The sequence below is a fragment of the Lates calcarifer genome, linkage group LG1 (assembly GCF_001640805.2).
Source record: "Lates calcarifer isolate ASB-BC8 linkage group LG1, TLL_Latcal_v3, whole genome shotgun sequence".
Classification (NCBI taxonomy): Eukaryota; Metazoa; Chordata; class Actinopteri; family Centropomidae; genus Lates; species Lates calcarifer.
Window position 1 is genome coordinate 22,266,498 of NC_066833.1, and position 23,648 is coordinate 22,290,145.

Here is a 23,648-nt window from a genome sequence, read left to right on the forward strand (position 1 = left end):
CACATCTCTTCATAAATATTTCACAGTTCTGTGATCAAAGCCCACCTCTGTGAGCCCCTGTTTGGCTAATTGCTTTGGCTGATATACAGTGTATTCTAAGCTTTGTGTGTCTGCTACAGTAAGCTAGCTCTGCACAGAAATGATATTACAGAAAAAAGTGGGTTACCTGTATTTGACTGTATTTGTTTCATTACCAGTTATTGGTGCAATTATGTGTTTAAGCTAAATTGAATTGTAGCTTCTGTGTATTCCTTGTTAGGGCTTAAGATGTTTAGTAACTTAAGATCTTATATCAGTAAGAGCTTTTCATGTGTCTACCTCACAATCATGTATTTGGATAACACTGCCAGTCCATTAGTGTGTGTGTTTGTGGTCCATATGCTGTCCACCTGTCTCAATAGTTCATGTGTCCAGCTGCAGATAGCAGAGGACTGCTGTCGAACCACTGCTTATTTTCCCTCTCAGAGGCCCACCCTGGTCTGCATGGGATGGTCTGGAATTAACTAGAATGCTCTGTCACACAAATCATCCTTGCTCTACTGGAAAACCAGCAATTCATTGAAGAAAAAGATGGCGATGATAATGCCATTTGACAAAATTGTTACTTTTTCTAGTTTCTGAGAAGAAAGAGGTATTTCCCAGTTGCTTTTTCTCTTTGAACTTTATTTTTGAAAAGGTCATTAATGAAGCTCATTAGGAAGGAAAAGGAGGTTTGAGACAGTGGTTCAAGGGCTACTTGGGCAATCACAAGGCCAAAACTTATGTAGAACTGGTTGAAGCTTTGGTGAAAGTGATTCACATTACAGTTGCAAATTTCGAAAAACTAGTCACTTGTAAACATTTTTGTTCATTTTAGTATAACTTAAGTATAAGTACTCCTAAATCTTCATTCATATGTTGTTTTACTCAGACCTCATGTAAATAAAAATGTGCTAATTTGCCTGTTTTCACATAGAAAATATTTTAATTTCTAAATGTCATTATTAGGGAATAATAGCCTTTTTCTATACTTTAACTAAGTAATTACGAAATAACATATACTATTCAGGAACAAAATGTGTGTTACATAGTGCAATTCAAAAATAGTTTAAAGCCCTTTCTACATGATGATTCTTCTCTCTGTCCCTTCTTCTGCATGATCCTCCCCACTCTGTGTGTGTCAGTTAGTCAGTCGTCCAGGAATGCCCTCTCTCCCTGCTCCCATTGATTCCTCAGCCTGAAGAGCAATGAAACAGCCGGACCATCTCACCAGGGCTTTGCTGCTTTTCATGTTCCCTAAGTGCTTGGCTCTGTTCACTAAACTCCCTAGCTCTGTTTGTTTAGAATCGCTCATCAATCCAGTCAGGCTTTGTAGTGAAAAAGAATCTCTCTTTTATCAATTACTCAATCCTCCCTTTTATATTTTGCATATTTGGGTGTGTATGTGAAAGTCCAGATTCTTGCCAATGTTTGCCCTGCCCCCTTGGCTCTGCAACTCATCTGTCTCCTCATCTTCCCACAGCTTCTTCTACCAGTGGATCCCGGTGGTCCAAAGACAGTCATTCCCCCTGATTAGGCCTTGTGTCAGTTTAACCATCCTTATCGGTGCAAATTTTCATTATGCAGATGAGGGGAGGGCCAGCAGAGCATCGCACACTGGGCAGGAGTGGGTTCATGCTGCTGTTGTGTACCACTCTGTTTGGCACCCTTGCAGCTCTCCACACATGCCACCTTCCCCGACACACACTTCCTCACAGTCTGTCACATTTCTTTCTACAGAGGACACATGCATGATGAGATCACACGCCGGGCCCTGGGGCCAGTGTTTATTATGTATGAGTGGGTTTATCCTCTAGGTGCCTGGTGTCCAGGTTGGGGGAACCATAGAACCAGGGAGAGGCCCAGCGTTTGTCATTGGCTGACCGAGGGGTGGCAGGGATAGGCGGGGCTGGGAGCTCCACTGCGCGGCAGAGGCCTGGTTCAGGCCTGGTTCATGTGCTCTGTGGGCTCCCAGGCTGGTGTGCTAGCTCTCAATCTGGCTCTGCTTCAGACAAGCCTCCTGTGGAGGTCAGCTGTGCTGACAGTGAAACAGAGCAGAGAGGGGAGAAACGTGTTGAACAGCACACCTGTCCTCACCACTGAGCAGGGGAGGACGGCCCCTACACCACACCTACAGATAATGTGCTAGCCAGCATTTCACAATTAGCTTTTCTTTCTTTCTTTCTTTTGCTTGTTTTTAGGCCTGTGTTTTACATGCAGCCTCATTTTCAGTGTGCTGAGGAGAGATGAGTTTTGAGACACTGAGGATACAGCAGCAGTCTAATAAAAGGCCTGTCTCTATAGAGTAGACAGCTGAAGTCCTGGTTTGAGCTGGTCTTTGCTCCCCTGCTGGGTGTATTGATAAGCAGCACTGAACCCTGCGGTCAGTGTTTAATTGCATTATTTGGAGTCCTCTAGTCACTCTCCTCTTCCCCCCCTCGATGGAAGGAGAGAACAAGTGTTTACTGATATAGAGAAGTAAGGATCAAAAAGATAGGCTGAAGCAGGGAGAGCAGGCTAACACTTGGGAACTCCGAGTATGATGCTGATGGATAAGTATAAGCTTCAAACCTATTGCGCCGGCTAATCCTGTAGCTGTCGTGGTCATGCTATTACAACGGAGGGAAGGCGGATGGCCGGAGCGTGATGGGGGCCTCTGCTTCATTCAGGTCTGACTTCACCGACCTCCCAGGAAATCTGTGGAAATCTATGACATCATTGTTCAAGCCGTCTTTTATCTTGTTGTGGCTTATCATGCCCACCGTTCCAGACATTCACACATGCACACACATACGCACGCCTACAGGGGAGACTTCCAGCAGAGTGGATTAAAACCGCCTGAACACTTTGACAGACCTCGGTGGGCCCCAGCGTCTGTTCTGAGCTCTGATTGGGGACCTTGTTGCCTCTCTGGTTTGAACATCATCTGTTTATCTAATCAATCAGAACTCTAAGATCACTGCTTCACAATTACTAAATGCTAATATTTCTTTGACATCAGTTACAGAATAGTGCATTGGGACTAAAACTCTCTTCACCCCCTGAGAGTTTTGTGTCCCATTGAGAGGGTGGTGGGGTGAGACTGTTCCACACATTAAAAAAAAAGGAGATTTGAACAAGTTGCCATGCTTGAGCAGTGTTGTAAACCCCCTTTCCCACCCCCTTCACCTCTGTACCCTTCCTCTCAAATTGATGATGTGTTTTTGTGGTGGCATCTGAAAGTCGCTTTGTCCACTCATCACACCCTCCCACACCCCGGACCTTCTATCTATACATGCACACACAAATGCACATGCACTTGCACTCACCCACCTGCCCCCACGCACAGGGGTCAGAGGGAAGACCATTCATTCAAGTCTAGCCAGCTGCACCCTCTTTCACCTGGTACCCAATCATGAATGGTCCTTGGATCCAGGCATGGAACCAAAGTAAAGACTCACCCCAAGTATGACACACACTAACACACACACACACACACACACACACACATACACAGCAATCTACTTCTCGAAAATGCCTTTGGTATAGCAGTTGCCTACCACACCTGCTAAAGTGGTCAGATTGTGCGGTTGTGTGACGGCGCGGAAGAGTTCCTCATTATGGCATCATTGTGCATGTGCTCCTTTTTGGAGGAGCTGGGCTGGAAAGCCTACTAACTGTGGCATAGAATAGAGTGGCCATCAAGTTCATTGTACAGTCTTTGCCAAATCTGAAGGCATAGTGTGCTCACACATGCGCACATTCACACTCAAATGCTACACATGACATGAAGCATATCCCCACTTCCTGGAACCTGACATTTCAAGGATATCAGGGCTAATTACATCATCATTAACTCAAGCTGCACATGTTTGCACGTGCTCAGTGTGACACACACACATCTGTGTGTGTGTGTGTGTGTGTGTCCAATTCTAATGAGGTTTTTTTTGACAGGGCTCACTGAACCTTTGGTCCACCACTGAATGCCTCACAGTTCGGATTGCAGGCCAGAGCCACACAGGGACAAACACTACTTACCAGAAGACGGAAATAGATACACTTACTTTCAGATAGATCAGACATTTAAAGACACAAAGTTATGGTCTTGAAAGTGGTGCATATGTGCAGTGTTGTTCGTGCCCATCGGACTCTCAATCTTAGTATGTGTATGTGAGCAAATGTCTACGTGTCTGTTATGTGTGTGTTTGTGCATGTAACTGTGTGTGTGTGAGAGAGAAAGAGAGCAAAAGAGAATCGTGGGGTCAGCGAGGAGTTCAGTGTGTCAGAGGTCTCGGAGCCACGGCTCTTTGATTCCACTCCCTAGCGGCTCAGAGAATTTCCTCTCCAGTTTCCCAGTGCTGAGCCCATGCTGGGCAAGGAGAGCCGCGCCAGGAAAATTTATGTTGATGTCAGCAATGAAAACACCACCACCCCTCCACCACGTCTCACAATATTTGTCAAGCAGCAGTCTGTCCATTCTTTCTCTCTCTCCCTTCGTTCTCTTCTTTCGCACTGAATATTTCCATTCTTACTGATGTGCGTTTCAGAAATCTTAAATCCGTGTTGGCAAGGGGTTTCACACTTCACATGGCTTGTTGTCTCTGCGGGGACTTTGGTAACACAGCTCTCTATTGGTCTCCTCAGGGGCTGGGCCAGTTTGGGGATGTCTTTTAAGGTGTAATCCACACGTAAGGCTCCCTGAGGTTTGGTGCGAGGAGAGAATAAACAAACTCACAAAAGAATTACTAATACAACATAATGTCTCTCCCGTTTTGCCACAGCTCAGTGCACTTCATCAGATTAAAAATTAGCCTGTTAATATAGATGTTCATGTTCTGTCATTTTATGTATTTATATCTTTTCCGGTATGAGTTTCTGAGAAGAGCTGGTGAATGTATCACTGTTCAGCAGCTGACACAACACTGCAGCCTCCCAAACACTTTTTTGACTTTTCAGTTCATTTAATCTTTGTTGCTACAGATGGAAAAATAAACTAAACTTCAAATAGGTTATATGATTTTCTTTTGAGGCATCATAAGTGTGTTATCTTTTTTTTTTTTTAACCACATATTGCTTTTACATGATGCATATACATGATCGTTTACTTTAGAGCTAATTTTTCTACTAGCTGTTATATTGGATCCCATACTGTTGGACAGTTGCTGCGTTCAATTGAATTTCCATGCGGCTGAGATGAGGGAAATCATTATTACATTTGTGCTGAATGGTTTTATTGCACCCAAGCTGATGTGGTGTTCGTCATGCTGCATCCCCTTGATGTTTATAGTGTGTTTTGGTTACACCTGGAGAGCGCAGGTCACGGAACTGAAGCATAAGAGGCACACTGTTTCAGCAGTTGAGTTATACAATGATGTGCAGCCATGTATTTACAATATATGGATTATTTTGCATAACATGTTGAAAAAAATACAAAATACATTCTCTCCATTTGTTACTTCAGCTAATGTGTTTGTGTGGTTGTGTTATTGTGTACCCGGGTCTGGGAGCGAAAAGGGTGTTTCTCTGGCATATCAGATAGTATACTGCAGGTGCTCCTGCCCATGCAGAGACAGATTTGTAGACATGACACTCTCCTCAATGCGTTTTAAACACTTTCTTTCTCTGGCGTATTGTGTGCCACTTTCTCAGGGAGAAAGATAAGTCTTTTATCTTAGCTGAACTGTCAACTTAGCAAAATGAAGGAAGTCAAAGGTACAGCACCCCCCCCCCCAGGCTTCGGGGTCTGGTTGTCAATACATGAGCGTACACACAGACACACACGGTTTGTCCAGTCAGTGTGGGTTTTTTAAAGTCCCATTGCCTGAGGGTCAGTGATAACACTCAGTGCTGATTCTTATTGGCTGAGAGATTCACAGCATCTCATGACACAGAAAAGACAAGCAACATGTGGTGATCTGTGCATTCTTGTGTGTGTATGTATTTGATCTGGTTTAAAGTATTAGTAGCAAAGCTGGATGAGATATTTCTGTGGCCTGTTGTGGTTGACCTTTTAGGTGCTGGCCTGTTGCTTTGTGGCGGATCAGCATTTTTAGGCATGCAGGACCCTCCATCCCGGAGAAAAAAAAAAAAACGTCTCGTACGAAAGAGAAGACAAGTTAATCTGAGAGATGTGTGTACACATGTGCATATGTGTGTTAGGGTCTGAAATGTACAGGATGCATTCAGTCCAGCAAAGCCCCCCTCCACTCCACCCAATCTCCTCTGTTCCACATATTCACACAGACAAACGCACAACAACTCTTGGTAGTCGTTTACGCTGGGCCAGATTTGGACCTGGGCCATGCCTTCAGGCAGTCTCAGTCCCTTGATTCCCAGAGCTGTCCCACTGGCCCTCAACCCAGCCCCAGCCTCCCTCTACTGGGAGGCAGGAAAAAATGGCTTGAGCTGTTATCTGGAGCTAAACCACCAGATTGCCATCACCTTTGCTGCTGCTCTATTGTTATTGTTACTGATGGAATGTAGAATTAGGTGGTATGCGTATTTCACACATAAAGGCTGACACAAATAAGCTTCAATCTTGTACCAACAGTGACTGAATCTGTGTTTTTCTCCAATGTATTTTGAATTCCGACATGCTTTGACTTTGAAGCTCCTTCTTTGCATGTTTCCTATCCATAATTAATATCATCTGCAATCTTAAATCTATAATCTGCACTATTTTCTTTTGTAGTCTTTAGAATAGCCCCATTGTTTGTTCGGTGTTTTTACAGATTAAAATATCATAACCCTGGTTCTTAAAAAATATATATTTGTTTTATTCTAACCATTGTGAAAGCACAAGTGTGTCTGTTTGTAGGAAAGCTGCTTGTTGTAGTTGAATGTGAAGATACAATTTATGAAGTCTCCTTGACAGTAGACATGACAAGTGGGCATTCTAGTCACGTTTTCTCTTCGCCTCCTGCATGGCATCTATCCATCATCTCATTGGTTGGCATGCCTGGCTCCTGCCATCATCACCATGGCAATGTGAGTGTCCTCCCGGTAGCCATCACCATGGCAATGGGAGTGTCCCCCAGCAACCATCAGCATGGGCCGAATGTAAGCCTCTTAACCAGGATCACCATGGCAATATGTGCCTGCCGAAACACTGGGCCATGGTATGTCTGTGGCCAAGTGTGCGTCGAAAAGAGGAAAGAAATTTTAACAGCGATATGAGCTGTATCATCAGGCACTGGTGATGGATTTTTTTTCTCCATCTCTGAATCTCTCTCTATTATGCCCTCTCCCTCTGTCATTGTCTCTCTGTGACACTGTTTTTCACATCTCGTTGCATCAGCGTAGTGGGTGGATGCCGTAATGTGGCCCCTGTCCTAAGTGGGGCCCGGCAGGAGGCTTACATGGCACCGACGGAGCTGTGGTCCGTCCCATCCCGCTGCTGAATACTCCAAGCCCCTCTGGGAGCTCACTGTCCCTGTCTGCTTGGGACATCATCTAGTGTCGGTGTCCTGACACACAATAGTGAAAGCTGACAAAACCACAGGGGGGCGAATTTAGGAGGGGGCCTGGCTGAGAGAGAGGCATGCCACTGCCCTAGCAAGGACATGGATGCACGACACACACACACACACACACACACAGTGTCACCCTCATAAACAAACACCATCTCTCACGTACACACATATTTATACAGTGCGCACACACTCATGTGCAAAATGTGCCGTTACACTTCCGTAAAGACATGCACACATACACACACACACACACACACACACACACAGGTTAATTGTGCATATTCATGAGCGTACATACAGGGTGTTCCGTTTCGCAAGGCTGACTTTTATTGTTTCCCTGGTGTGTACAGTGTATGTGTGTGCACTGACGCACATGGGCATGTTTATATAAGAGTGTATGTGCATGTGTGAAAGCGCATGCCTCTGCGTGTGTGTGTGTGTGCATTTAGCTAAAGAGTCTGGTGGGTATCAAGAAGCATAGCTTTAAGGTATGATATGTTAATAAAATGTGTCAAGATGTCTGGAACCCTTTCTCTCTTTATAAACAAACTTACAGCCTGAGCGCTGCTAATTAGCAAGCCCATCTGTTCAGTTTAGCAAAGTTGTTGAGATTTACCATGGAAACTGTAAAAAGATAAGCTCACTTCGACATGGCAGATGACAAGTGTTAGAAATACCAAAATCAATTCCCCAGCCTGCAGTCTCTTGTTCAGTCTCTTATTCAATTACTTGTCCATTAATATATTTATTTATTTATTTATTTCATTTGCCAGTGAATGAATTTTTCTTATGTTAAAATGACCGCACTGGTGCTCTCACACACCAGCAGGACCGTCGGTGTTCGCTGAGGCACAGCATATGAAGATACAGGGTAACATTCCCCTAACAGCATCATCCAAAGCTGTGGCAATTTGCTGGGAGAACATTAATTGCTGTGGCTGGGGCCCAGGTTTTTGCATGCTAAGCACTCCGCAGCTAAGTCTGAGATGTGTGTGTTTGAGCGCGTGTGTTTGTGAGTGAGAGAGTTTGCTGCTTATGTCTGTGTGCGTGTGTGAGTGTGCTAGTGTTGTGTGGAGGGAGGGTGGGGGTGGGGGGGTTGAGGGGGGCAGGGGTGGCGGAGGGTGGGGGGTGGAGGGGGTCACAGGGGGTCCATCTGCTCTCTTCTGCTCCTCTGCACTGATATAAGATTACGTTAATCTGGGTACTTGTCAGGACAGGTTAGTGAAAGCAGACGACTGGGTGGGACTCATGCTAAACAGGTTGGCTAGAAAACGGCTGTTTTTGCCCTTAGTCTCTGCGGTGTGGGTTTTGGCACAGGGTGGATGGATGGTGAGCAAACAGTCCCATAACTGCAAAGGATTTTCTGTGCCGCAGATCTGCAGACATTGCCCTAATCTTCAGAAAATGATGAGTTTATACAAGCCTAACCTCTTCAAGTGATGAAGTGAAGCCAAATTATTTACAAAAATCCCTTTTCTTTGCTTGAATTGCTTTACTAATCATACATAATTGTGGTAGCTGGTGTGTTACTGATACAGCTGAGTCCTGTTTATCATCTGTTTTTTGTGCGCGTATGTGTTTGTACATCAGACATACCAGGGTCAGCCCTGTGGAGTCAGGCCCTCAGTCTGCATCCCTGCCCTCCCCTCGCATCACCACTGCTGGGTTTACCCCCTCTTCCCACCTCACTAAACATTTTTATTCAATTAAATAGCCCTCCTAAATCCCATCCTGCATCCTGTGCTCTTCTGATGTTGTTTTCTCTTCGAGCACTTTAAGGCCGTAATGATTTTGTAACTTGTTATGCTAATTAGAGCGGCCTTCTCAGACTGTGTAGCACGGAGAAGGATTTATTGCCCGTTTGCTTGGAGGGGAAGAAAAGAAAGAGAAGTTAGAGTAATTAATCCCGTTAACCAAGGATAATTGGGCAAAAAATAGCCCTGCCACTGGCACTGACGGGGAGGAGTTGTAGTTAACCCTGCTTCCTGTGTTTTATTTCAAACTTAATGTTTCCTCTTGTTTAAACTTCCTCTCAGGATTCCTGCTAATCCGCTTGCCTGCACCCCATTGGTGGATTGGGGCAGCACTGGGGGCCAGAGAGAGGAGGTGCCTGAATTCAATCAAACATCGGTAAGGATTTGCTCTGCGGTCCAGTGTGCACACAGTCAGACTTTAGTTTTGTTTAAGGCAAAGCAAATTTAAAAGGAAAAAAAAAAGCTTTTTGATGGAGGTTTTCGGTAACTGATTGAATTTAAGACATATTACATATTTAACACTTCAATCAAACTCTAAAGCTACAATGTCTGAGAAAATGCAGTCCTCTTTTTGTAAACTCGTTTCAGCATGTTGCTAAAGATAATTTTTGACTAAACTGTTGTTTTAATAATAATAGAAAATGGATTTTATGTTTCTTCTAAACCTCACAAGAAATCTTCTACGTAAATCTGTTTTTAGTGTATCTGAATAAACGCTCTTATTTTTTCAAGCAGCAAATGTTTAGACAAGCATTACATTAATCAACGCACTGCGGACAATTAAATGTTCCTGTTTTATGACCTTATTAACTGTGGTTAAGTTTAGTCTTTCACCTAACTGTTTTGCATTAACATGTTTTTATAGGAACAAACATTTTCCCAGTTTTTACAGTGGAATTCCCATGCACATAGCCTTTTATGATCAGCTGCAATAACAGGCAGTGCTAACTGGTTCCATACCCACAGTCCTCTCCCTCAGGAGAAACACTCATCTGTTTTTGTCAGTACCATGCCGGGACTGTAACCGGAATAGGCAGATCCTAATTTCATCCACTTTCAAGGAATTTACAGGCTTAAACAAGACCTCCTTGAAGACATATTTATGTTAGAATAGGGGAAAAAAAAAGAAAAGGTAAAGGGAAAAACTGTTTCTGTTCTTTAAAATGGTTTGGTCAGTATAACAAAGTGCTGCTATGTTATTCAGAGAATATGGGATGATAAGAATCTATATTCAACCATGACCTTTGATGTGATATTTTCATTTCATTCTGTTGAAATTAAATTTTATTGCAAAGGAAAAGCCTATAAAAGCCTTCACTGTTTTATATGATTTCAGTGAAAATAATTTTCTTTCTTTCTTTCTTTCTTTATTTTTTTCTTCTTTCTTCTTTTTCTTTCTCTTCTCTCTCTCTCTCTCTCTCTCTCTTTCTATCGGATCCTTGAGCTGTAAGACCAGCAATGCCATTTGAAAACACCCTGTTCAAATGAAAGGCAGCAAACATGTTTGCTGCATTAATTTGAAAATTCATCATTTCTGAGCTGTTCTTGCTAATTGCTGCTTTGATTGTTTTCAAGTTCAGTTATTAGCCACATTAGGTCAGATTAAGGACAAGCATGCCGAGACAAAGCCAGGTAATTAAGAGAGGATATGGAAGCTGGAGTCAGCCCTGTCCAGTTACACTTGACTTCATTAATATGGCTAACTTAAATCAACCGTCACAATGCTAGCAGGAAGGCTATGTTTTTCTCAATGTGAACTTGTAGTTCTGCCTCCCAGACTTCACAATAGGCTGTTTAGCATCCACAGTATGGCTATTGTCACTGTCAGCTATAGGATAGGAGGCAAGGGCATGGCAGAGGAGAAGCTACCAGGAAGAGGAGTTAGTGAGAGGGACCAGGGGGAGAGCACTTGACATACCCTCTTGCAAGCAAAACCTCTCATTAATTACACCCTAAAGATAATTATTTTCTTGATTTGTTTTCTCTCTGTGGCCACATTTCCTATTGTGTTGCCTGTATTTCATTCTCCTCTTGTTTACTTATTTATCTGTTTTTGTGTTTACCCCCCTCCCTGCCTACACCATATGGTTGCAGATCAAATAATGTCAAACATTTTGCCCTTGCAAGTTTTTGCAATTTGCAGTTTCCAAATGTGAGACCTGTTGAAAGCAGGAGTGATAATGGACATGCTCTACCCCCTGTCGTTTTTGTCCCACCATATCTCCCTTCAATTAATGCTACAGCGGGAGTTTCATGTAATAACACTTGCACTTCTGAGCTGTCCGCATGAGCGAGGGAGAGGAGAGGGAGACAGGAGAACAGAGGAGGGAACAGAGGGAGGAGGCTGAGGCTGGGAAGAAAAGAAGAGGGAGAGAGAAACAATTAAAACCGGGCTGGGATGCCATGACGGGCCTGTGTTGTGTGGCCATGTGAATGTTGCGTGTCAGCTAAATGGAGCAGAGAGGGGCGTGATTGGCGGTTGGCAGAGCGCATGCTAAGTTTGTCTATCAATGTTGCAGAGCGCAATCAAACTGGTGCCAGCAGGATGGAGGATGCGTTGACAGCTGTAATTACCCATCGCCATGGTGATCACTTTTGGCCCGCCGTGGATGGCCGGCGGAGGCCCCTCCTTCAGTCAGGCTTTAATCAGATTGGGCTGTCAGTTGTCAGGTAGACATGGGTGGGCCGGACACTCTGTATGTGTACTGTCTTGGGTTCTTATGTGTTTTTAATTAGGTATTTCCATCCAAACAGAAGCGACACTAGGAACCCTAAAAATACAGCATGTACCTCACGTTTAAATGAGGAAGAGGATCCACTCAAATGCTTGTCCACTTATCTGTGTTTACAGAACTGGACCGTAGGTGTTTTTGTATGTGTGGTCATTTATAGGACATATTATTACAGCACACAGGATATGTCTTTGTGGTTATTTATAGTATCTCTTTGAATCTCCATATAATAGCAAACATAATCATTGTCTCAATGCTTCCATGTTTGTTTTTGTCTTATTTATACTTTGCTGCCATATATTTGTTGTGTAATTTAAGGTGTCTAAAGGTGTATAAATGAAAATATGAAAATGGAAGTTCCATTTAATTCTATTTAGATGCCCATCATTCTTCTTTTATACTCAGACAGTACGTAGCTCATTGTGCTTTAATTTGATGCAATCGTAGCAGCCCATAATGGTGCAGTGCTTAAGGTAACAGAGAGCGCCAGGTACAGCCTGATAATGTCAGTGTGATAATTAGTGCAGAGAGGCTTAAACCAGCAGCCCACAGGGAGACAGCCCCTGGTGTGGAGAGATGGCACGCAGCTGGATCATACTTAATTAACTAATTGAATATCATTTTGCCAGTTAGCTGGAAATTAGCTGGAAATTAGAACATGGACAATCACGACACTGAATGGACATTATAAAATTAATTTGAGAGAATGCCCTTTTTTTTCTTGGAAAAGCTAATGCTCTGATGATGAGGGTTGATTTTATACCATTGTGCATAATTAATGTTTTTCAATGCCTGATGCTCATCTGTCATTTAAGCCATTATGTGGATTTGATCAGTTTTGAGAGGCGTCACTGTTCATCATGTTCTTTACTTGCCTTCACTCACACTTCTAGATCATTTTTGACTCCCTATAAGTGATTCAGAGTGCAAAAGCATGTGTGTGCCCATGGGCGCGTGTGTGTATGTGTGAGTGCTGCACTGTATGTGTAAGTATGACTTTCATTAGTCCCATAAGAGATAGCCAGAGTGAGCCTCTTGCTGTGAGGAAGGAGGAATATGGCTTAAGAAAGTACAAAAATATCTCTGGATGTAATAAAAAGGAGGTCAAGCTCATCCTGGGTGACACTGGGACCCAGATTATGTTCCACTGATTTGGTAGTATTTATCTACAATTCAACATTCTGTTCCACACATGTTACCCTCATTTCAGAGTATTACAAGTAATATACTTTTTAAAGGTCAATAATATAGTTTTGTCTGTTTCTTAAACAGGGTGACTCACCTTGGGAAATATCCTCCATACATAAGTCATTAAACAGATTCTGGTATTTGCAGTTATTTGGCTGATATTACTTGCTCTTAATAAGAGGAAATGAAAAAAAATATTTGATGGAAAGATTTTGCAGTTACTGTTGTTATTTTTACACATAAGTGGAAACCCAAACTGTAAGTTTAAGTAAAATAAATGTCAACAAAACATAAGAGTTAAAAAAGTTATACAACAAATGATACATAACTATACACCATGCATGTCTTTTATACACATCATAGGCCAGCAGCATCTTGTACCTTCACTGCAGGTTGAAATGATACATGTTCAGAGTTATGCCCAAATTACAACAATCACTGTGTTTGAAAATGACATTTAAAATTGTCTAAATCACTTGTCTTAGCTTATAAATCAGTATGTTCTTAGTATGTACCAGGATATATGCAACAACAACAACAACAACAACAACAACAACAAATAAAGTGGGAGAAATTAATCCCTATGGAGCCATTGTGGGCATTTCACGTCACCCGCCACCGTGCTCCCCAGCTGCTTCTTGGTGCGTGTGTGAGCACATAAATTTAGGAGTATATGTTTATGCAGTGGTCTGCTTGTGATATAAGGCCTATACTGGGAGAAGATGAGTCAAGGACGTGTGTGTGTGTGTGTGTGTGTGTGTGTGTGTGTGTGTGATGAGATAAACAGTACTAATATGAGAGGAAAAATAACTCAGTAAATGAAGTGTACATATTTTCGTCATTCATTTAAATCCCAATGACAGGAGAAAAATGTCTGTACTATTTATAATATATATTATTTCACTCAGTGGATAGTTTGATTGACAAATGATCTGCATATCTATAATACGCCTCTGTTTCCGTGTATTGATTTACACTTAGGCAACATGCTCAAGCACAATTGCTGCAAATCTATGTCTTCACTGGCAAGGTAGTCAAATCAGTGTAAAACCAGTGTGTGTCCACGTTTTCCCTCCAGTTAATCACGTGGTCATATAATTCCAATAAACACACTGATTGCAAAGTCCGAATTCACCTCAGCTGCGCAAAGAGCAAATTGCTTGAATAACTAAATGATCTCATCTGGTGAGATGTTTCAGGATGGCTGTGTTGGGCCGAACAGTAGAGCAGACAACAGAGAAATTTTTCCTCCTCAGATCTTAACACACCCACACACAATAGGCGTTTAGTATGTGTGGGTCAGCACAACAAAGGGGCTTATGGCTTGTTGTTTCCTAATTAAGAATGTAAAAGGGGATTAGGCTTCAAACAACACAGTTTTTGTAGTTTCCCTACTTCCCCCAGCAGTTGAGGTACGGGTTACCCCCCCTAATGGTGGCATTATCCCCATCATCATTCTCTTGCATTATTTTTCTGAGCACACTTCCTGTCCTCCTCACTGTCTACATCTTTCTCACATCCGACCCTTTTTCACCCCCCCCCACCCCTTCCCTAGTGGCCAAAGTAGCACAAAATGTACCACTGGAACACCCCCCACATACACACACACACATACACACACACACACACCCAAAACCCCCTCTTTCTGTTTCTCTGAAATAAGCAGTATTCTCTGGCCGTGTTTGATCCTTTGACTATGCAGGGGCTTCATGTCTGGCCAGTGTTTTTGGATCAGCAGGTAGTCGCAGGCAAGCTGTTAAAGGGGTCATCATTCTTCTCTTTCTCTGCTCCTCTCTGCTCCTCACACACAGATGGGGACCTGCTGAACTCTGGCAAAGGTCAGCGCTAAATTACATATTTTATGAATTCTTGCTTTAGTTCAGGCTTTTGAGAGGGGACGCAGGATAATGAAACGCTGTGAGGAAAACAATTATCTGACATTTTCATTAATCACACTGGTGCCGTTATTACATTGTTTCAGCTTGAATATATATTTAGAAATGTTAGAGATGTTTCTTTAAATTTCTAGCCTCTTAACTCTCATTTCATGCTCATAAGAAATTAAATTATCTCCTCTTTTTTTTCTTTCTTTCTGTGAATTCGGCCTTCCCGCCACCCTGTGCGAGTTGAAAGGGCCGTCTGAAATGTGTGATGTTTGGAGAGGAGACATTTTGGCTGGCATCCAGCTCATTGTACACCAGTCTGGACTAGGCTGCCATGGCGGCTTTAACTCTCTGTACAGCAGACAGATGACAACTGCCGGCACGCCATTCAAGACCTCAGAAACAACATCTCCCCACCATGTCCGATGCATTAGGAATGGAAATCAGTGTTTCTGTTGGTTTTACAGCCAATCTCCTTTGTTGTAAAAGGATGGATTTGCCTTTGCTTGTTTCCACGCATTCTGAATTCGGGCTGAAATTTTGTCAGTTTTTTCTTTAAAAGCTGGTTTGGACAGTCTGATTCTAAAATGATGATGCTAAGGATGTGTGTGTGTGTGTGTGTCTGAGTGTGTTACAGTGAGCATATGTGCTTGCATGCACGTGGACACCTGGATCTGTGTGTGTGCGCCTTGCTATGTGTGCATGCAAGTTGAGTTAGTTAGAGGTAATGGTTTGGTGTGTTTGGATAATTCAGTTGCCATCAGACTGCAGCATCTGCCATCAGGTGTCTTCTCACCGGGGATCCCGAATGGTGCTGGAGACGCGAGTATATCTGCTTTCACACTGCTGAACATGACATTTGAACGTGCATGTACACGCAAAAAGAGAAGAGAAAAGAAAGAAAAACCTTTCAGTGCATGCACATACACAATCACACACAACACACACTTCACAGAGGCTGTGTGAGAGCCAGAATGCAGAGCCTGAGGGCTGTTGTGTCTCTGATGTTTGTATTGTTTACTCTGTTGTCCCAGTGCATGTAGGAGATTGTTGCACACTTAGGCCTCACTCTAGCCTTGTATTATTTACTATGACTGGTGTGGACAGCAGGTTACTGTCCAGGAGAGCTGAAAGGCCGAGCAAGGAGAGGGGGGAAAAAAGGAGGCAGAGATCGAAGGAGACAGAAAGAGATCATTGACTATATCTTTTCTCCCCCTATATTTGTTCACATACTGCTTCTCTCTCCTTTTTGGTTTGCCTTTGATCCCGTCTCCTCAAACCTCTGCCCCCATGGGTCACCAGCTGTCAGACAGCCAGAGGAGGGTGCCGCCTCTCTTCTTATCCTCTCTTCTCTCACTTTTTGCCGTTTGGGATACGCACCGTTTTGCACCCGGGGAATCATTTGGGAACCCCAGGTAAGTGAACCGAAGCCACACAGATGTTAATCTCCCCATGCCCCCCCCCCCGCTCAGACATGCACCACACTCCTCCACCTACTTCTAGGTCTCTTCTTTCCCTTTTTTTTCCACCCTTCTTGCCCTAAGTCTTTGAAATCTCATTGAAAACAGCAAAGTGGGAGTAGAACTCTCTTGATTAGGTTTCTTTTTTAATAGAGGAGGAGAGGGAAGAGGTGGCAGACGGGGGAAAGGGATGTATCTCGCGGCTGGGAGTAAGGGCCTCACTTTGGGCACGCAGGCAGGTGAGCTGGTCCTCACCTCCTCCTCTCTAACAATCCGGTTATCTGTGTCTATTACAGAAGGGTGGCTGACGGCCTGGATAAATCCTCGCTCTTCCAGACACGTTCTGGGGGCCCTATCAGCTGGGGACAGGACCTTGAGCTCTGATGAGAAAACTGGTCCAGGGAAATTGAATTACCTATTGTGTCTGGGACTTCATTGATTGCTATTAGAGTTGGCCTGGAGGTGGGTGAAGTAGCGATGAAGAGAATTAAGCCTGTCTGAGCAGGCCATTCCAGTCAGGCTCTAGAAGGACGACTTAGGTTATATCAGATTCACTTGAACACTTGTCATGTTACTCTCAATCCATGGTGGCCAATTAAGAGCAGCGGACACAAGAAGTGAAGAAATATCAAAGAAAACAACATCAGAGTAGGAAATGGAGATTATCATAGCAATGTTCATACCGCCATGAGTAGTGGCGTGAGTCAGTCATGTTAGAAGTGGATAACAATGAGAGTCAAAAGTCTATAAATGTGACGGGTCTTTTGGCTGGAGATGATGGATGGAGTCTGTGATGCAGACACTTCCTGTTTCTCTGGGTGCAGAGCCGCAGATGAAAGAGCTGCAGTGTGTTTTCAAACCGAGGAAGAACAATAGGTCAGAGGAAGAAAGAGTTCCCCTGACCTGACCCCCCCTTCTGTTGAGGCTGGGGCCTGATAGTTCTGACACCACTGATCTCTCTGGCTGACTCACACAAAGAAAGAGATACCTGTGGGCATTGTGTGCTGCTGCTGCTGCTCCTGCATAGGCACCTGCCTCATTTAGGAATTTTATTGCAGTTTTAGCTTATTATGCATTTAAGAAATACAGATCAGAGGAATATGGTACCTCATGACTATGTATAATCATGAGACTTTCCTTCCAATCTGAAATGATTATAATCATTTATGATCAGAATTATATTTTTCTTATTAGTAGTAGTAGTTGCCACCTTTGTGCTCAAGCCCACACTTCTACATAGTGGACCAATATTTAACCCAATGCTAGTATTCTATTTATTTTTATTTTTTTAAGTTTGAACAATTGATATTTAAGTACACATCATCATCTTGAAATCCCATACTGTCTAGTACTAAATAATTTTACATTCATGTTGTGTCAAGCTTTACCTTGAGGTTAAGTTATTGTTAGTACTCAATTAAAGTGATATTCACTAGCTTCAACAGACAATATCATAACATAGAAAGTTATTTAGCTGCATTGTTGCATATTTATTTGCTGTATTTTATTTACTTTATTCACCAATAATCTTCTGAGTTATAATTCTTTTCAAAGGAATCTGCCAGGACAGCATCACAAGTTAAGAAAGACAACATCAGGCACACAAAGAAACGATACTGGAAACCAGGTAACAATGTATGAAGGCTCAAATAAGCTAAAAGCAATGAAGCTTTAAGATATTAGGTACTAAGAAAGCTAAAATACGTTTAAAATAAATAAATAAAGACAACTAGTAGAGGAAACATTCACCACAGAGTTTATAATACCCTTGAACTTAGTGTAGGACACCAAGATCTCTAATATGATTTCCTTCTGGAAACTATTCCAAGTGGCTAGAGCAGAAAACATGAAAGCCTTCTTTCCCATCTCTGTCTGTACACTAGGGACAGCCAGCAGATACAGTATGTGTCTTGTGATCTGAGATTACGACTGGAAGATGAGCTCTGTGAAATAAATTTGCAAAGATATGAGAGAAGTTTGTCCAGAATGGCTTCAAATAAAAATATACCAATGACTCAAAAGGAGCATAGAGAGAGCCAACATCTATTTTCCTCCCCTGAGTTGTCATAATCTCAACATTATTTTAGGAATTTGAATATTTTGAAGATACTGATGGACAATAGACAACAAGCACACTGCAGGGGTGACTTGAGAAGTTCCTTTTGACATTTTGTAACTTTTAATTTTGGCTGTGAGAACGTGTCATCGTTAGAACCTATTGTAGCCGACATGAATTTGGGCTGACTGCTGCAACAATTCTCTGTTACAGAGCAATACGGTGTACAGTTACACGTTCAACAGTATCATGCCAAGCTCTGTGCAGATCCGCTAGGGTGTTTGTGACAGCCACCTGTGCGAGTGTGTGTTTGCCTTGTCTACAACACCACCACATGTCGCTTCCTTTAGGAAGCCAGCAGAAATGATTGATGATGGCTTCATTGTTTGGTTCTGCGCTCTGTTATGATTTTATACCAAGACATATTCCTTGTATGTGCAAACTTGGCAATAAAGTCTGATTCTGATTCTGATTCTAACTGTTTTTAGTGTAGGTTTTATTGTAGAGACTTCCATGGCTGTGTGTCAAGAAATTGAATGTATTATCATGAAAAAATAGAAGACTTAAGTCCATGTACAGGAATCAATAGACCACATTTCGTGACTATTTCATGAATTGCTGTGAGACTTAGTTGTAGTGGTGCACAGTGTAGTTTTCACTCGCAAATAACTGGCTTGGGTGATTTTGTTGCAGTCTCAGGTTAATAAGCTCAAGACACTATTATAAACCTGTGTCTAACAGTGTTGAAGTATCTACAACATTTACAAATGAATAAAACAGGTTATGAACTTTTTAAAATGCTCATGGCCAGTGCCAATATGGAGACTGGAGGCAAAAACTGTTTTTGTATTGATAGTGAAACCATCAGCATATATTGTCTGCAAACTGATGACATGCAAATTTGTGAAGATTCCTTATTGGTAGTCTGATAAATGAAAATTCAAGGCACACAGGAATATTTGTTCCATGTATTGTCTGGATGCAGTGGATGACCCTTGTACTCATTAGCATTTGTTGCTTGCACCAGTGGCAATTAAAGAAAGGAGGCTTATTCAATTGTTGCACTTAATCCCTAAATATCTAAAATGTAAATGAAAAAAACTGCATCTCTCAGTATAAAAAAACGTGAAGATAAAAGAAAAAGCAAATATCTTCATTAACTATGTTGATGTGCTGCTAATTAATTGTGATTGTACAAACCCAGTGTCTCAGTTCTACGGTGGGTAACCTCACACACCCTACACATTCAGCAGCGGCTTTACACCCTCCATAGGTGTGGGCCCAGAAACATCCCACATGGTAACTCACACTGTGATAGCCTCCAGCTCTTCATATGGGGTATTCTCTGTCTGTGCACGCATCTGGTAGTGTGCGTGTATGTGTACACTGGCAGCCTTACTCTTTTATTCAGGGATAGCTCTTTCATCCTCTGTAAGAGGGCCGCAGGGTCTTGCCCTCTGAGCCCCAGAGATGAAGTCTAGTGTTTATGTGCGTTAGATTTCCATCCCACAGAGCAGGTCCTCCCCTTCTACTCACATTAAAGAGGAGATGTGGACAACAGACTAGTGGTTTACATTTTTGTAGTTGTCAGTTTCTAGAGGACCTAGGATAAACAGCTGCTGCCAGACTCAGTACTGAACTACTATCACTGTTAACTACCGCTACTTCTGCTGTAGTAGAGTAATATGAGGATTCCTCATATCTATATGGACTTTTTGTTTGTTTGTTATAAAAGACAAGGCAAGCCACACAAGTACAAACAGTTTTAAAGAAAAATGACCCAGTGATGTGGAGCCCTAAAAATCATTATAAAAGATAAACAGTAGTGCAGCAGTGTCTCTGTGGTGACACCAAAACATAAAACATGACCTTCTCTTACAAATCTGCTGACAGATCATAGCATATGAGTTGATATTAACCTAGCCAAAATTATGCAGAATTTGTCATCAAGTCATCAAGATGATTAAAATTATTAGTAAAACTGGAAAAAATTAGATGTTATGAGTTGTGTATTCACCTGGTCGCAGGGAGAAGGGAGAAACATACCAAAAATGTATGAATATGAAGAGACAAAAGTGAATGTATGTCCTCAGAAGCAAACATGCATACACAGACCTATTATACTCCCAAACGCAGGCATGCATGTGCACACACTGTAACACACACAGGCGCACTATGCATAGCTGCCGCATATATATGCACACACACACAGTCTGAGCGAGTGGCGGATGAGAACGGAAGCAGAGGCCGGAGCTGACCTCTAGTGAGTGTGTAGATTTATTCTAATCAGTACTCTGCTTCTGACAGGTTAACTGCTGCCCTCTGACCTGGGGAGCTCTCTGGGTGTCATCGTCCTTGTGTTCCCTGTCCGCTTTTATCGGCAGCAAAAAGAAAATGTAAATTAAATGCAGCATAAAAATAGATGATGGGAGCTTGTTCCTCTCATCCTTTTATTCACCCCATCTTATCTCTCCCCCCTTCCTCCTTTGCTTTTTTTTTTTTTTTACAGCTACATGCTCAAAATGTAATGGAGGAAGTGGCTCACTATTTTTAATTTTTTTTACCTTGCATGTGCTTTCTTTCTTTCTTTCTTTCTTTCTTTCTTTCTTTCTTTCTTTCTTTTCATCAACACATACAGTATACAGCTGGCATAATAAAAACACTGGTGGGGTGGAGAGCAGGTAGTTTCCTTGACAGGTCTTGATCACCACTGGAGTTATATATTGGTGAGGAGTTTGCTGCAAACACATTAGGATGTTAAAAAAACAACAACAAAAAAAAAACATTTATCAGTATATCACACAGGAGAATAACAGAAAAAACACCTCTATCTCACTCTGTATCTTTCTTTCAGTGCAACTGACATTAGTGGTTGCAGAACCTAGTGTTGCATCTGTTGTTGTGCCTTTTCAGAGCAGTGGAGAGGGCAGTCGAATTAGACAGCATTGTTATGCCTCCATCAGAGCAATTTTCCAGCAATGGCTCTAAAAGCCCTCACACACTTCATCAGTATTATTGTAATTCTTTAGCTCTAGGTTATTTGGCAGCTGCTGTGCCCCACTGGCAAATCCCATTCGTGATGCCGTCCCTTTCACCACAGCCGGAGATCCATTGATTTTTCTTTTCTCTCCTCTAGCCTCGCCCAATTCATTTCATATTGCTCGATATGAAACATTTTAATTTCTGCTTGCACCTCCACCTGGACAACTCTCAGAGGTTTCCCTTTTCTCTCTCTTTGTGCAACATCTCTTTTTCCGACTCTTTAACGAGTCAAGACAGGTAAATTGATTTGCATCTTTCTTTTTTCAGTTTTCCTATTTATGCAATTTTATTGATTTAAATAAGTTTACAAGCAGGGAAAGCTACTTTAATGTGAAGTACAGAAAATAAAATATTTTCTTTTAATTCCCATGCCCAATATCTGCTTTAAAGTAAAGATTTTACAGCTGGATCATTTTAGCGTTGCATGTGTTTAAATGTGTGCATATGTGCAGGTGTGTAATCAGCAGTACTCCCTCTATGATTGGGCATGGATGTGCCATTATAGAAGCTATGTGCAGTCTAATGGAACCTATTGATGTCTGAGTACACAGCCCTACTTAATTAGTCCATCACACCCACTGCTTTGGTCTCTATAGGATCCCCGTAAGTGGTTCTCCTTTGCATATGCCATGCGATTTCATAGGCAAGCTCCTTTTTTCCTTTTAAAATGATGGGAAGAAAAACAAACATTATATACGTCACAGGGGATAGGACTGTCTGGATCAGCCGGAGCGTCTGTCTGACTGACTGTCTTCTTCTCCATGAGCGCCTTGCAGTTTCGTCACGTGTGTGTCTGACAAAATTTGTGCCACTCGGCATTTTGCACACTAATCTGAGACCCTTGCACTCGGCAAGGCAGACATTTTGGACTGTGTCATTGATTTGGAATCGAGCGCTGCACTCCTTGTCCTTCACTTAGTGTTGAAATCAATGATGCCTGCTTCTGACCATGCATTAAAATCTGCCCTCACCCATCCCACCCCCCGACACACACACACATACACACACTCCTCCACCCTTCCTCCCCAGGACTTTGACTCCTGCTTTTAATCTGCTCTGTAGCCTGTGTTTCTCCTTCACCGCTGGACTTGGAAATGTGCCACCATGAATATTCAGATGAGATGGTTGCTATATATTGAATATTACCTGCCACAACACTGAAAGTGAGACTTGTCCTGGACAAATAGGTGAAGGAGTATAGGAAGTAATAGGAAGATACAAAGAAAGGATTCAAATGTCTCTTTTCTTTGTTTTCCATTGATTGGCTTTCTGACTGGGAGACAGCAGCAGTCTGAAACAGCACCCTACTGCTCAAAAAGTGTGTGTGTGTGTGTGTGTGTGTGTGTGTGCTTGTTTGATGTCTGTGTAGTTGCATGTACTGTGAGTTTGCATCATACTAGAAGCATGATATTTGAAGCTAAGAGTCCCGTCACCTTACCTGTCCCCTGCAGGTTGACCTTTGACCCCCTGAATTCCTGCAGAAGTTTTGGGCTTTTCCCTGGTAACCACCTGGAGAGCAACTGGCTCCAGACCTCCATCTATTTTCCAACAGCATCCATCACTTGGGAGCTTACTCGAATGGCCCGCGCCTCTTTAGCTGTCTGGTTTTACTTATGCCATTCCTGTAAAATGTTTCATTGTTTTAATTTCTCCCTCTGCTCATAAGTGTATTTTTAGTTTATTTATTTTTTTTAATCAAGGCATTAGGTGGGATCCATGTAATATAATTTTCAGTTTGTGCCATCGACAGCATCTGTGTTTTTCACACACAGTCGTTTTCACTGTTTGTGACAAACAAAAGAAAAGCCAAAACCAGGACTTTAGGCAAGAGATTGCAAGTGAAAAGGCTTAGAGAATAAGTGAAAAGTGAAAGCGATGTATTGTTGCAAGTAAGAGATGTGGTTCTACTGCCACATTGAAGAAGTGCAATACAAGTGTCTTCAGCAACAAGCACGTAGTTTGTTTTTCTTTTGCGTGTGCTGTTCCTATTCTCTGCCCAGTGATGATTGAGTTTGTGGCAAATCTGAGGAGGCTGCAGTTTATTTTGAAAGACAGCCATTATTG

The 23,648-nt window shown here is 42.5% G+C and overlaps 1 long non-coding RNA gene across 2 annotated transcripts in view; it reads left to right on the forward strand.

The window, feature by feature from the left end:
• LOC108901223 (uncharacterized) overlaps positions 1 to 23,648 on the forward strand; it is a 101,714-nt gene that overhangs the window by 41,972 nt on the left and 36,094 nt on the right. For both annotated transcript variants that reach the window (XR_007813679.1, XR_001963863.2), the window contains 2 exons: positions 9,506 to 9,599; positions 16,329 to 16,441. This is a non-coding gene — a long non-coding RNA (uncharacterized LOC108901223). The remainder of the gene's footprint in view (positions 1 to 9,505; positions 9,600 to 16,328; positions 16,442 to 23,648) is intronic.